Genomic DNA, 15,924 nt, shown 5'->3' on the forward strand with positions numbered 1-15,924 from the left:
TGGGAGCTCTCCCTTACTCCAAGTCCACACAGGACCTTTTAGGCGCCAATCCACTCGTAAACCAAAGCTCCTCAACCTTCTCTGCCAGCGCAAACTGCGTCTCTAGTTAATCAAGATAGGCCCTTTCGTGGCAGGCCCTCACCCGTGGGATCGTTCCGAGACAAGCAAGATTTGTCTCAAGGCTATCATCCCTCAATTACAAAAAGTGATCTGCATGTCCTCCATGTACTAGTAGAGGAACCAGACTTGGCAGTTCTGGCAAATTTGGGAGAGATCGGAGCAGACCAGTGGACCACGTCCGTGCTAAAGGAAGGATATTCTATCCCTTCCTCAAGAAGGCCCCTGCAACAGAACCTTAACTGACAGCATATTCCAGCAACTTAGAAAAATGCACCGGTTCTGGTGCGGAAGTAGACTCCATGCTTTTAAAAGATGATGGATCGTGGAAGAAGTCAACTCTCCAGGCTTTTACAACCGCCTTTTCTTGTTTCAAGGCCTCGGGCGACTGGAGACCAGTCCTGGACGTGAGTTCTCAACCTTTTCGTGGAGAAAACCGGTTTCTCGATGGAACGACGCAATCCGTCCTCCAATTCTCTTCGTCGAGAGTTGGATGGTCTCAATAGATCTGCAGGGCGCTTACTTTCACATTCGATCCATCCCGCGTCAGGAAGTTTCTTCGCCGTTTTCAGGAGAGAAGACTTATCAGTTCAGGACTCTGTGCCGGTCTGTCCACAGCCCCTCAAAGTATTCCTGAGTTATGTCCACTGTTGCAAGCTCTTCATCTCAGAATAAAGATCTCTATCTAGACAGTTGGCTCAACCGTTCCCAGTCTCAGTCTCAGTGCTTGGAAAGTTGAAGTGCTCTAAACGACACAGAAGCCTGAGACTTCCTAATCAATTGGAAGAAGTCTCACCTATCTCCCCTCACAATCCAGGATCTATTTGGGAGTGGGCGACAGTTCCTTTTCCTGGCTTTTCAGGTGGATCAAAATCGGACTGTCTACGCAAAAGTCAGTTTCTGGATATGGACCACCTGTTCCGCAAAACTTGGATAGACCTCCTGGAACTCTGGCGTCAATAGAAATTGTCTCCTGGGAACTTTGAGCCATGAGTTCTACCTCAGGAGACATTACACGATTCAGAGGCTTGCTTGAACTCCTTCTCTGCCAATCTCGGACTGTGTCGAGAGATCTAAGGTGGTAGTTAGATCGAAGAAAATTAGAAGGTCTCTCTCTATTTCATGAGACCAGGCCTGAACTGTTTGCAGACTTCGTCAAGTAGGATAGGGGCGGCGTTGGGGGTAAAAGAAATTTCGGAGTTTGTGGAATCGACAGAAAAGAATGGCACATCAACAAGAAGGAGTTGAAATCAATCCACCTGAGTCTACTTTGCCCACCACCATTCATTACAGGGACAAACAGTTTCTGGTTCTTCAGACCTTTTGGCGTTGTCTTACATAAAAAAACAGGACACTCATTCTGCCTCCCTCAGCGAGAGTTGTAAAGGAAGCCTCTTTTGTGGGCAGAGAAGCACAAGATTCTACTCCTAGAGTTCATTCAGGCCTCAGCATGAAGCGGACTCCCTTGAGCAGGAAGCACCAGGTTCTGTCCACAGAGTGGATTTTGCAGAAAAGTGTGCTGTCGCTGTGAGGTTTGGGTTACTCTGTAGTGAACCTGTTCCAGCGATGGTATCAGTGAACAGGCTCCCAATCTTCTGCTCCTGTCGGACTGACAGCCTTGAGCGGACGCAATGCTACTGAATTGGTGAGTCTGGACCTTTACGCGCCATGTTCAAGATGTTGGAGTCGCGGTATTGAAATTTCAGCACCACTCCAACACCAGGATAATTGATAGCCCCTTCTGGCCTTCAGGGATTGGTTCCCAGTTCTCATGGATCTATGATCGACTTCCGAGGAGCCTTCAAGTGAGTAGATTTACTCAGACAGCCCCACTTCGGGAGATTTAGAAAACCTGCTCCAAGTCTGCGGCTAACTGCGATTCAGACTATCGAGCGTCTACTCCAGAGCAAAGGATTTTCCGAAGGCGGCTCAATCCATCGCTAGAGACCGAAGACCATCTTAAGATCAAGGTCAGGTCAAATGGAATATGTTTCGTTCATGGTGCAAAGATCATGACATTTCCTCTTCAGAACCTCGGTGGCGCAGATTGCGGATTTTCTTTTGTTCCTCGGGAATAAGAACCTTTCTGTATCCACTTAAAAGGTTATCGTAACATACTGGCTACTGTTTTTCGTCACAGAGGTTTGGATATCTCTAATAACCAAGATATAACGGACCTTATTAAATCCTTCAGTACCTCTAAGAGGTCAGATGCTAAAGTTGTTTCGTGGAATCTTGATGTAGTCCTGATGGCTTATGTCTGAAATTTGAGACCTATGGATTCTGCTTGCTAAGAGATCTTCTTACGAGAAAACCTTCTTTTTAGTTTTATTGCTTCCCCAGCTAAGAATCAGTGAGATCCACGCCTTGGATAAGAGTAGGATTCTCTGCTTCAAAAGCAATTTGTTCTTTCAAACTGTTTTTATGGCCAAGAGCAAGGACCCCCTTCGCACCGTATTTCGCTCTTTTGAGATTCAGTCTGTCCGGATTGGTGGGTAAGGAGCAGGAGAGGTTCCTCTGCCCAGTCAGAGGCCTTGAAATAATGTTACGAAGGACTAAAGATATTGGGGTCTTCAGATTCCTTATGGTGTTCAGTCAGAATTTCACCAGACCAATGTCCAAAATGCCATGTCCTTTTTTATTAGAGATGTGATTTCTGAGCTCATACAATATTTCAGAATGGTTGAAAATGTATGGTGAGGCTCTCACGAAGTGAGGGCTATCTCTACTTCTCTCGCTTATAGGAACCTCTCCCGCTAAGATTCTTGTGCAAGCAGCCTGCTGGAGATGTAAGTCTGTATTTGCTTTGCATTATCTCTATAAGTGCAGACAGTGTTTGATGAGTGCATGCGTTAGGGCCCCTTTATTTTGTATCTGAACGCATTATTGGGTAAAGGGGTAAGGATTAACCTACCTTTACTTACTTACATTTTTAGTGTGAAGGTTTTTTACGGTTGTCTGTGAGTTAAGTGTTGGTTAGTTTTACACAGTTGGTTTTATGCTGTTTTTATGGTTATGCTTTTCTTTGGTGTTGGGCATTGCTTGTAATTCATGATGTTTGTGCTGCGCCTGAGCAGAACATCACTTAATGGTATTATCACGGCCATGTCTGTGATGACTGATACAGCAAGCAATCTGCGACCAGGTCATTATACCCAGCGGTTGCTCTAAGGATAACAGGTTACTGGGGGCAGTAACTGTGGAATCAACTACCTTAACTTGGTGAGGAACTAAGAAATTTTCTACATTAACCTTATAATGTTTTAACAACTCTTTTGGCCTCATTGCCCCACCACTCCTAAGGTGTCAATCAGCTATATGTAACTAACAGGTAAGTTGTATGTTAAAATGACATTTTATTCTATAAATAATGTTTAACACATACCTGTTAGTTACACCTACAAAAAACACCTCTCCCCATGGGGACAGGTAGGCAAATTATTCTGAAGCATGTTGGAATAGTTCTAGTACCCGACAGAGGGCAGGTAAGGGCGATCACCCGATGTCGGACAGCACTGCGCGTGTTTTGAAATTTGCATTGACATCAAAGACTAAAGCTATATGTAACTAACAGGTAAGTATGTGTTAAACATTATTTTAGAATAAAAATGTCATATTTACTTTCAAAAATTGTGATATTTTATAAGTAACGTACATTAAAGATGCAGTTTACCAGGTGTCAAGACAATTTTATCCGGAACTGTCATTGAGGATTTGTGTGCCTGTCACATTAGATTTTGCTTTCTAGATCTTAGGAATAAAGATATTTAATCAGTTTTTGGTTCCCATAAAATGTAAGATAGTAGGCTCTGTCATGTTTAATATTATATTTATCCAACCTACTTTTTTAACTTGATTCGGTGTTTATTTTTATATGTATTGCAGGTTTTTGTTCATAATGTAATTTTTTTTATTTCATCCATCAGGAAGGTAGAGAAATCCTCATTGAGTATACAGACCATCCTATCTATGGCAGGGCAAGAAAGATGTGCTAATTATACTGTCAGAAAACACTCGGCTATTTTTTGGAGTACTGTACTATCCTATGAGATCCATGTCCATTGTTATCAAGTCATTTATCAGTGAAGAGAATGAAATACCTGTGGTACTGAGTAGTTATGCTGTGGAGCACCTCAACAGGATTTGAGTGCTGTTTTGCAAAGTAAGTAGCATTTACTGGTTCTTTGGGTGCAGGTACTAAATGTACTGATGGAAGTTCTCAGTTGAAAGAGAGCCTATGAAAGGTTGCCAAAGAAGGTACTTGTAGAGAATGGTTCTAAAGTTTTAATTGTACTGTATATCAATTTTGGAAAAAATGAAACCACTAAGACATAAAGATTGTGGGAGGCTGAGGACAAGCAGAGAAGAGAGTAGTATTCTAGCACTGGTAAAACAAATGGTCTGATAATTATGTAAAAATACACGAAAACTTATGAGCAACTCTTAATTTCTTGACAATATTACATGATGGTTTTATTAAATTGCTTGAAAAGAGCAATTTGAGTCCAAGTATTGTGCTCAGTGTTGTGTATGTAAAATGACACTGAGGAAGAACATGAGCAAGATTGGCTGATCAGTAAAGTCTAAGTTATGCTGCATTTCAGTCTCATACTTCCCTGACTGTACCATTCTCTAGTGAGGGTCGCAATAACTTCATATCCCATTTTAAGGAAGTGAGTAACTGCACAAAAAGTTCTGTTGTATGTGGATTGTAATTTCTTATTTGCTTTAGCCCAGCAGATATGTCACTAATTAACACTACAGGTAAGGTAGGTCAAGGGTCGTAGACAACGCTGTCAGCAGCAATAATTACATACATAAATGAGGTCAAGAACAAAGCCTTTGACACCTAAATTACAAAATTTATTCAGAAGAACCTTATGGTTAACAAGTGAAAGGAAGGGCTGCATTTTTATTCATTGTTGTGGTTGTCTTGTATGTAGCTAGCAAGATGTAAAAGAACAACACAAGTAAGTACCTGATCGTTTCCCATGGACATACCCTCTATCAAGAAGGAAGTCTCTGGAGTAAGTGCTTTTAGATCAACTTTTTAGTACCTTAAGCTTTGGAATGATGGCAATAGGACAATAACCATTGCAGTCGGCAACCCTGTACCTAATTTCTGCTCATCAGAAAGAACTCTTTTACAAGATGAATATAAAGTGGGCTGCCTTTGGAACCAAAGATGCTAGAAGTCTTTTCAATAAAGAAAGGGAAAACCCGTCTGGATTTTTTCCACTTTTCAATGTTATTTAGTACTGTAAATTAAAGGAGAGGTAAATTTGTGAGACAGGGCTCATGATTCATAATTTGCTGTTTTCGTTGGTTGAGAGAGAGAGAGAGAGAGAGAGAGAGAGAGAGATATTTTTGTGTTTACTCTTTATTGCCTTCATTTAAGCCAGCAGGTTACAAATCATGAGAACTGTACTATCTCTGATACTGCACCCAGTGTTGAACAGTACACTAAATTGTAAGCATACTAAACGAAAAAATATAATGATTTCACTATTTTCAGTATCACAGTACAGTCCTTTGTATTTTATGGCTTTTATTGTCTTAGAAAATGCATTTATTTTTACATATTTATCTACAAACCTCAGTTCACTTTTATTGCTGGTGCTGGATGGGGATAAGTCTAGGACATTTTAAGGCTTCTTGGCTCATTAATATTATTGAACAGTATAAGGCAATTTTTCTACCAATAATAAGAATATGGAAGTCAAGGATCTGGATCTGCTATAAACTCTAAAGTGAAAACTCTGAATATTTACTGGAGCTTTGATAACTTTTTCCAATTTTTTATTCATATTGAAAATGCTAAGTCACCCTTATCCTTACACCGTGAAATAGTGACCATTTGGATTTGTCTGAAAATACAAGCACAGGACTTGTGTACTGTACTAGGAAAATATTTGATCAGATGCTTTTTTTTTAATTATCACTACCAAGGTAATCAACTTATTGAGGGGATAAATTTAAAAGTAGCCACCCTTCTGGGAGCTTCCTCATGGATAATGTGTACAGGCAGTCCCCGGTTTCTGACGGTTCCGGTTTACGACGTTCGAGGTTACGACGCTTTTCAAATATATTCATCAGAAATTATTTCCTGGCTTTACGACGCATGTTCGGGGTTACGACGACGTCGACGCCGATCCGACGGAAGAAATATGGCCCCAAAATGGCAGAATAATCATAATTTGAAGGTTTTTTTGATGTAAAACTCAATAATAATGCAGTTTACATCGTTTTCAATGCACCCAGAGCATTAAAAGTAAGGTTTTCTTATGATTTTTGACGATTTTCGACGATGTTCCGGCTTACGACGATTTTCGGGTTACGACGCGGCGCAAGAACGGAACCCCCGTCGTCAAACGGGGACCGCCTGTATAGTCAAAGCTTTTACTCATTTAAGTTGCTTATCTAAAAGTTGCATATGCTCACCAGAAGAGCATAAACCACACACAATGGTAAATATAAAACAAAATGACCTACACAAAGTATGCATTGTACACTGATGGACTGAAATCTCCTCCTAGATTTTAATGGAGAACAAGCCATGAATCAGAACCTTTGGGATTTGGTTATACACTGAGTTATTGTATGGACCCAAGTTGTGACTTATTGCCACTCACACCATTGTTGGAAAATGTCTCAGCATTGATATATGGGAGTAGGTTGGTAGCCTCATGCCAAAGCCTGATGAGGGACTTCCTTTTCCATCCCTTAGCCTTAATTTTAATGTTGCTTTGTTGAATATCATTTAGCACAGTAATGCTTCTCCAGAACGTTTCAAATCACTCGCCACAATCTGTACTAATGTTTGTTTCATAGGTGGGTTCTGTGCATACTGAAAATTTAATATACATAAAGCTAGGCACATTAGTCTTGAATCTCCAAAGTTTGATTTCATCTATTTGCAGGCTCTTCAGAATTTGTGTTGCTCTCTTCTTTGTAGTGTTAGAATAACTCTGCAAAATTTGCTTCTTTATATATTCTATCACTTTACTCTTCCACCATTCTTTGGGTTCATGTAGTCTACAAATTAAGTTCTTATTGGTGAGGAGGGGACTACAGTAGTACACAAAATACTCTAACTGCAATGATTGTCGGGATAGATATTTCTTAGGACCAGCATCTCTGTTGTGCATGCTTTGTGGGGGCCTTAGAATTCTCTGTTGAACAGAGAGATTAATTATATCCTTTCTGGACTCATGTTCAGTGACTACACATCCATCAGTGTTTGGTTGCTTCCTCTGTGTGTGTGTGTGTGCATGCTTCCAGCTGGGTATTGCAAAACCTTTTGATTGTGTCCAGTCACTGTGTGTGTGCTTAGACGTTGTTTCAGCTGCAGTCCTGTTCTAACTTGATCCTCAATCAATATCAGCAATAAGTGTCTGTGTAAAGTAGTCCACTTTGGAAGCCATACACATTATCCAGCACTGTTTCCATTGATGGAAACATTCCTGGAACTTGTTTTCTGGGGTAATCAGCAGCTGCCTTGTCGCATTCAGTTGGATCTCCTGGACGTCCTGAAATCATCTTCCTTTCAGCTGGGATTTGATTTTTGGGAAGAGGGAAAAGTCGCAAGGGGCGCGATCTGGTGAATATGGTGGCTGTTGTACCTGAGGGATGTTGTGCTTGGAAAATAACTTCTGCACAAGCTCCGCTGAATGGACAGGCATTGTCATGGTGCAGTTGCCACCTGCCAGATGCATGTAGTTCTGGCCTTTTCCAACGAATAGCATCCCACAAATGCTACAACATGTCACAGTAGTACTCCTTGTTTGCAATCTGACCATTTGGAATATACTCATGATGAACAATTCCCTTGTAGTTGAAGAAAAGTGTTTTTTTCAGTTCTGCTGGTTGTGGGTCTCCCAGAACGTTCATCACTTCCAACATTTTGTTGGCCATCTTGAAAACGTCTGAACCACTCGTACACTTGTGTGCAGCTCTTACATTTCTCTCCATACACTTTTTGTAATTTTGCATAGGTCTGTGCACAGGTATTGCCAAGCTTTTGGCAAAATGTGATGCAGATTCTCTGCTCAACTTTCTCCATCATAGTCACTGCGACGACCACAAACTACACACATTCCTTCCAAGCACTGTTGCAAAGAGTGGAAGTGAGCTAGGGCATTAAAAACTTGGTGTGCATGCACAGTGGGGGTCAAGGTCAATCTGTGCCAAGTGGCCTCATTCTGTGTATTTTAGCTCCTTTACTATAGCAACAGTCCTAATACTTTATGATCACACCTTGTTGTAAGTTAAGCTTTGTACATATAACAGAAACTTCAGGGCTACAGTGATTAGTGTGGACTTGTTTAGTCCTAATAAAATATTATATTTAAAAAATTTGAACTTGATTTGATAGACAATCCCTTAGTTTTTTGTTGTACATCTGTTCATGAATATTTGAATCTAGATGTATCATCTTTGTAAAAAGTAGAATCCATGGGGTATAATTAAAACAAGGATTTGGAGAGAATTCCTTTAAATCAATAAGTTGATTAAGCAAAGTACAATGTATTCTTTAATGTAGACAAGAAGCGTGTTCCTTATTGTAAGACAAAGAGGTTTACAGAAGTACATTATAATTGTTTTTTTGTATGGCTTTAGAACCATACTTGAAAATTCAGATTACAAAGAGATGGAAGTATTAGAACTGCATCTAGATGGTTGTCTAGGTATGACATGTCCTTGTTTTAGGTTTATCAGTCTCCTGTGGAGCATACAGTGTAATCACGGTTACCAGATTTCCCACTGTCCATTCCTCAAAGCAAGAAGTGCAGTCATGGCTGTTTGTTCCTAGATGCTCAAATATGTAAACAAGACCCTTAGTACAAATATTTTTTTAGAGGTCATTAATGAATAAACTTCTGGCATGTATAGATGATATTTTGTGGCAAGATTAGCACTATCTTTTCCCTTTATTTTGCTGAATGGCTGATTGTTCTAAACAATGTTTACAGGAAATAGGGTTGGCAGCATTTTTAGTGATCAAGTAAGAAGTATTTCTGCTTAATCATTCAGTTCTTTTGGAGAGTTTTCATTTTATCACATTTTCATTTTAGTGTTGATGGAATTATTTGAATATTCATGTGAATGAAAAATATTTCCAGACGTATTTGTTCTAATATTGGCACTATTTAGGTTTAATACATCAGAAATGTTGTAATGTTTGTCTGTGAAATGATTAATGATATGGAAGTTTCCTCATTTATGGTATATAATAGCCTTTTGGTGATGTAGTGGATTTCTTCAGTCAAATTCTACACAATTTTTTGTCAATTTTTCATTTTTGTTTGGCAAGGCTAAGGCGTATAAACTGATCATGGAATGTTATTGATGAAAACTTGAAATGTTTTGGGTATCAATACACAGTACTGTTTCACAGCTCATTGAGAGCGCTGATAATGTGTAATCATCTAGATCTAGTTAGTTGTTGTCTAGCTGCCAGTGTGCCAGTGGAAAATACATTTTATCTTTCCTTAGATGTGAGAGGATTGTTGGGCTTCTCTTAATTAATTGGCTATTTATGTAGATACTGTATTTTGTTCTTTTAGGCTACAGTACATATTTATGAGTTTTTGATTACTCTTTCCTGATTGTTGCTAGTATTTATTCTCCATATATTTTTCCCTATTTGATGACTGAATTTCACACTGTTTTCTTAATGTCATTTTACTGTGTTTATTCATTGCTTGTAATTCATTTTCTAGATTGTGATGACTAAATTTCACACTTTGTTTTCTTCCTGCTATTTTGCTCTGTTCATCCATTGCTTGTAATTCATCTTTTAGATTGTTGCTTGATTATGTTTAATTATAGTGAGTAAAGTTAGTTTTTGTCTGTTAGAACAGAATTTTTCTTTTTTTATTGCAACAACCTCATATGATAAATGTGGATAAGTGATTTGAAGAGACATAATGGTAGTAGTATGATGAGCAAATCTAGTCTTACGGATAGAGTATGAATTACTGCAAATTAGATTCCAACTGAGGGAAAAACAATTGGTGGAAGGGTTTTAGAGGCATGATAACCTGTCTTTCAACATCTTTGTACATGTAGGCTTTGTAGTTGTACAGATACTCTGTGAAAGTTACCAAACCGTAATGAACTGTTTGATCAGTTCTCCATACTATTTTTTTTTTTTTTTTTTTTTTTTTTGTAGATTGAGGAATTCCCTGTCTTGTTTCTCTTGACTCAATTGACCATGTTTTTTAGTGATTAAGATTTAAGTACAGTCATTCTCATCTCGCTTCATCACCTCCAAAAATATGTTATTTTAAGAGGGAAAGAGCTTCATTACTTGGTTAGGAGTAACTGCTGAACATACCTGAACATCTTTATTGATGTTGATTGTTTGGGATATTTTAAATTTTTAATGATTTTCATTTACACTAAAATAGAAAACAATAGTGTATTTCTTTATCAGCTTTAAATGAAGTGAATTTGAAGTGTTGCCCGATGCTAACATTATATTAGTGGTGATAGGGGCAAGAGTTTATTGGCAGTTGGCTCAGGGAAAGTAGTTGTCTTTGGGTGCTCTCTGACTGCCATAAGCTGGCTCTGCATCTATTCTTTTGGCATTTTTTGACCTCCTAAAGGAGTTTAGTCTTGTTTGATATTTGTTGTCTTGCATGGTCACCAATGTTTTGCATTAGTTCCACCCCCTGATGCCTTGATAATATTATAACGTGGATCAAGTAGTTCTGACTACTGTATTTCTTTCCCTACTGATGCTAAGCTTTGAGATGATCGAACTGTTTCCATTGTTTTTTCAGTCTCCTGTCCTTTTAGTAGACTGATCTGTTGGTTCCTTTGGAGTTGAACTTTCCATCGATTTTTCAGTCTCCTGTCCTTTTAGTAGGCAGATCTGTTGGTTCTTTTGGAGTTGAACTTTATTTTTATTCTTTCCCTTTCCTTTGTTTCCTTTAAACCTGAACAAAGTAAGAGTACAGTAATACTTCGATCTTGCGTGATTCGAGTTGTGTGAATCACAGACACGCAAACTTTTCATTGGAACCTAACTAATCGGCATACGGGATTTTTTCACAGGCACATGACATTTGCGAAATCCTCAAGAAACCCTACAGAAGTGTTTGTTTAATTTTTGAAGTAATTTATAAATTTCTACGCTTTTATGTGTAAAATCTGTATGAAAAATGTATTATTTTTATTTTTGCACCTCCATAAATATGATACCAAAGGTAATTACAGCATATACAGTTAGTGTACTTGCAAAATTTCTGTACTTTTCAAAGGTGATAGCCTTGCAGAAAGTGTTTGATTTTTGAAGTACATTCAGAAATTTTTATTTAAGTAACATACCGTAATTACATTGCTGTAGTTTTCTACTCAACAGCACCTTGAATTTTCGAAATTCGCAGCAATACTCTACTTTTTCCTTCCGAATCAGTGACTAGGCCCTGCCCACTTCCTGGGATGGAGAGGAACAACCCTTGAAAAGTGTTTCTATTTGTTTTCTGCTGTCCTAGAGCTCACACAGTTGTAGAAAGGCAGCTTGGTTTTGGGAATCATCTTGTTAGCTTCCTGTTTCAGTAAAGTATTCTGAATTATTTGCCTTCGGCACTAGTTTTTGTTGTTTAACAACTGATTTTGACTTTTTTTTTTAACCGATTTTGACTTATTCTGTCAGAATTTGATTATTGTTTGTGACTTTTTTGTTGACCAGCTTTTTCTCTAAGCGAGATTTGCTGATTGGTGATTGAATAGTTTGGTAGTTCCTTATGGGAATCACTGGAAGGCTATTTTTTCCTAAGTGTTCTCCAGGAATATTTTCAGTGAGTTTTAACCTTTGTAATTTTTTGTCTAGTTTTTGATTATGTCAGATTCTAGCTCATCCAGTTTTTGGTATTGCAGCAAAGGTTGAAATACTAGGTTAACAAAAGCTTCATATGACGCTCATACCATTTGTTCTTCTTGCAGAGGTCAGGCCTGTTCAATTAATTTAACGTGTGGTGATTGTGTAGGTTGGGATGAGAAGTCATGGAAGAACTTAGCTTCTTATCTATCTAAGCTAGAAAGAGATAGAAAGAGGAAAGCAACTTCTAGAGCCAATAGTAAAGGTTTAGATAGTAGCTCAACTCCCAAACCGGTGAGTATGGATGTTCCCATTGTTACCTCTCGTGTTTCCTATGTCTCTTTTGCGCCAAGCCCTCCCACTCCTCCCTCACCTGGCTCCCACACTGCCGAACTGGATTGCTTCATCATTCTTGAGAGCAAGTTTGACCAGAGGTTTGGTCTAATGGTAAGTACAGTGACACAATTGGGTGAATCAGTGTGTTTCTTGATAAATTCATTGATAAAAGTGCCAGTGAAGTGATTGTGGAGGAGTTGGCTACCCATCCTGCCAACTCTCCTAGGCAAAGGTCACTGCCAGATTCCCTAAACCTAGGAGGAGGTATACTGGAGGCCCAAGGGAGGTTGGTGAGAGCTGTACACGGGTAGTCGCCTCCTTGATTGAGCCTGTTGTGCTCCAGGCTGCGACAGAAGGCCTCTGGAGAGACGTCACAGATGTCCACCCTCTCTCCTTGAGCCCAGGAACTCCCAGCCCAGATTTGAGGTGCCAGTGGCGTTTCTTGAAGAAGTCTCGCCCCTTAAAGAGGCATTCTTCTGCTCTGGAACAATCTCCCATCCCTTGCAAAAGGCCTAAAGAGCCTCCCCGGAGCCCCCAAGTGTCTTGCAGCTTCTGGGATAGCCCCGAGCAGCTACCTTCTGTTCAACTGCTGTCTCCTGACCGCCAGTATCTGTCGCCCAGGCGTCATTCATTGTTGCTGAAGCACCCAGTGACGGCCAGTAGCTCCCAAGCATCGTTTGGCTCCTGAATTTCTGTTATCTCACGAGCGCCCAGTAGTGGCCAAGCTCCCATTGGCTGGCGCCCAGTTCCACGTGTCTGCTCGGCGCCAACTCTGGCTACCTGCTCAGCACTAATTCCCTCTCATCAAGTCTCTTCAGTTGCAGATGAGGGTTAGACCCTTCTCTAGAACCAATTCAGCACCAGCTGAATAGCATTTTAGATCTTTTGAAGAAACCTATTCCATCGAAGACTCCCTCGGACCCTTCGGCTTTGCAGTTGTCATCGGAAGAAGAGTCGTCGGTGCAAGATTCTTCTCTGTTGGCATATATTGCCCTCCTGAAGCATTTTCGTGTGGCATTTCCGGACTACTTCTCACTCGCAGCTCCTGCGGTGCCACAGTCAACTTTTTTAATGAATAACCCGTCTGAATACTCCCAACTCCTGAGGATGTTTTTATCTTCGTCTGCCAGGAAGGCTCTGGAAGACGTGGGCCTTTGGCTTTCGGAGAAGAAGATTCAATGGAAATCCTCTCTCTGCATTCCCCCTTCACACCTGCCTAAGAGGCGTTACCAGTCTTATTCAACTGGAGAAGCTACCTCTCTGGGAGTGGCTGCCTCTTCCCAGGGAGACTTCTCTGCACTGATAGATTCCACACGCAGGTCCGCTTTTGCTGCTGCTAAAGTGATGCTTTCTGGAATGGAAATTGATCACTTATTGAAGAATCTCATCGAGACTTTAGAAGTTCTTAGCTTCCTTGACTGGTCGGGTGTGAGCCTTAGCCAAAAAGATCTTTACAGGATTTTTTCCCACTCTCTGAAGATTGTTCCTCAGATTGGCTCAGCGTTATCTACTGCACAGACAGAGCCATTAAAGATGCTTCCCAGGAATTGGCCTCCCTTTTTGCCATGGGAATTTTAAAGAAAAGAGTTCTGGTGTTCTTTCACCTCCAAGAGTGTTACTTCCTCTCAGAGGTCAGCCCTTCTTTTCTCCCCTGCTTGATTGCCATCACTTTTCCCACAAGCAGTGGTCAGTGAGATTACTCTTGAACTCCAGAAGAAATCAACACAGGACCTTTTGGCCCAGTCCACTAGACACCCTAGGGATTGGTTGACTTTTTCTTTCAAATCAACATCTTCCCTTCAGAGACAGCCCTTTCGAGGAGGAAGACAGTGATCTCAGTCTAGGCCTCAGGCTGGAGTCTGTTTCTCCTCCCGAGCCATTGAGGAATCAGCTTCTAAGCCTGCATTGAAGAAGTGAAGATGTAGTCCTCCATGCACCCATGGGTGCCAGGCTCCAACTGTTTTGGGAGGGTTGGAGCGCCAAAGGTGTGGAACCATGGATTATAGAAGTACTGAAGGAAGGATACTCGGTTTTTTCCAAAAAGAGGTCACCCTAGTCAACACGCCGATCGCCTTAACCGCGTTTTCCGCAGGATCACAGAAGTTTTTATCCCTGTCAGAGGAGGTCTCGGCATTTCTCAACAAAGAGGTGTTAGAAGTAGTAGAGGACATCACATCGATGGGGTTCTACAATCAGATGTTTGTGGTCCCCAGATCAACAGGAGGATGAAGACTGGTCCTCGATGTGATTGCCATGAATGTTTCCATCGAGAAAACAAGATCCAAGATGGAATCAGACCAGTCGGTTCTACCATCCATCCGTCTAGGGGATTGGATGATCTCCCTAGATATGCAAGATGTGTATTGTCACATCTCGATTCATCTAGCATCAAGAAAGTTTTTGAGGTTTGTGTACCAAAACAAGGTATTTCAATTCAGAGAACTGTGTTTCAGCCTGTCGACAGCACCACAGGTCTTGACAAGAGTTCTCGCCCCCTGGCAAAGTGGACAATTGGCTGATTTGTTCGCCCATGAAGCTATAGTGTATGGAGGACCTTCGAAAACCCCTAATTTTAACCCAAGACTTAGGACTACTAGTAAATCTTCAGAAATCTCAACTGACCCCATCTCGGAAGATTCTTTATTTGGGGGTTCATATAGACACTTGGACTTTTCGGGCTTTTCCATCCCCCAAAAGGATAGAGTCATGCCTGAAAACAGTGAATCATTTCCTTTCACTAAGGAATTGCTCAGCCAATGAGTGGATGAGCCTGCTGGGCACGTTGTCTTCAATAGAGCAATTTATCAGGTTATGAAGACTACATTTAAGACCTTTACAATTCTTCCTGAAGAGCAGTTGGGACAGGAAGGCTCAGCCAGACTCATTTGTCTTTCCGATCACGACAGAGATCAAAGAAGACCTATGGTGGTGGCAGTCTGCGGGCAGATGTGCAGAAGGGAAGTCTCTGCTTCCTCTGAACCCAGTCCTTACTACTTCTCCGACCCATCGGACACAGGTTGGTGACCCCATCTAGGAGAGACGGAGAGACGTGAGGAACCTGGTCTCGAGAGGAGAGCAGTTTCCACATCAACAACAAAGAATTAAAGGCGATTCATTTGGGTCTCATGCACTTTCAAGAAGAAGTTCAAGGCAAAGTGATAGCAGTCTGCTCGGACAATACCACAGTGCCAACTCACATCAGTTGTCAAGGGGGAACCCTCTCATTTTTGCTCCTCGAGACCATGAAGTCTCATTTCCTTTGGGTGGATCGGATAGGAAAGAACTTAGTCACCTGATTCATCCAAGGGAAGCTCAGTGTGTTGGCGGATAGGTTAAGTTGACACCACCAAATCCTTCCCATGGAGTGGACTCTGGACCTTTGAGTATGCGAAGATTTGTGGAAGCTGTGGGGGAAACCATTCTTGGACCTATTCGCCACATCCAAGAATCTGCCTTCCTCTGTTCTGCCCCCCTTTTCCAGACCCCGCTAGCGTGGGTGACAGATGCCCTTCTGCAGTACTGGTCCAACCTGGATTTGTACGCATTCCCCCCGTTCAGTCTAATCAGAGAAGTACTGAACAAGCTTCATTCATACCTGAATGTCAGAATGACCCTCATAACTCCATTCTGGCCCTAGAAGGAGT

At 41.0% G+C, this 15,924-nt stretch overlaps 1 long non-coding RNA gene across 5 annotated transcripts in view; it reads left to right on the forward strand.

Moving 5' to 3' along the window:
• LOC136833450 (uncharacterized) overlaps window positions 1-15,924 on the forward strand; it is a 71,958-nt gene that overhangs the window by 12,836 nt on the left and 43,198 nt on the right. For all 5 annotated transcript variants that reach the window (XR_010851475.1, XR_010851471.1, XR_010851473.1 and 2 more), the window contains exon 3: window positions 4,044-4,279. This is a non-coding gene — a long non-coding RNA (uncharacterized lncRNA). The remainder of the gene's footprint in view (window positions 1-4,043; window positions 4,280-15,924) is intronic.

This window comes from Macrobrachium rosenbergii, chromosome 51 (assembly GCF_040412425.1).
Source record: "Macrobrachium rosenbergii isolate ZJJX-2024 chromosome 51, ASM4041242v1, whole genome shotgun sequence".
Classification (NCBI taxonomy): domain Eukaryota; kingdom Metazoa; phylum Arthropoda; class Malacostraca; order Decapoda; family Palaemonidae; genus Macrobrachium; species Macrobrachium rosenbergii.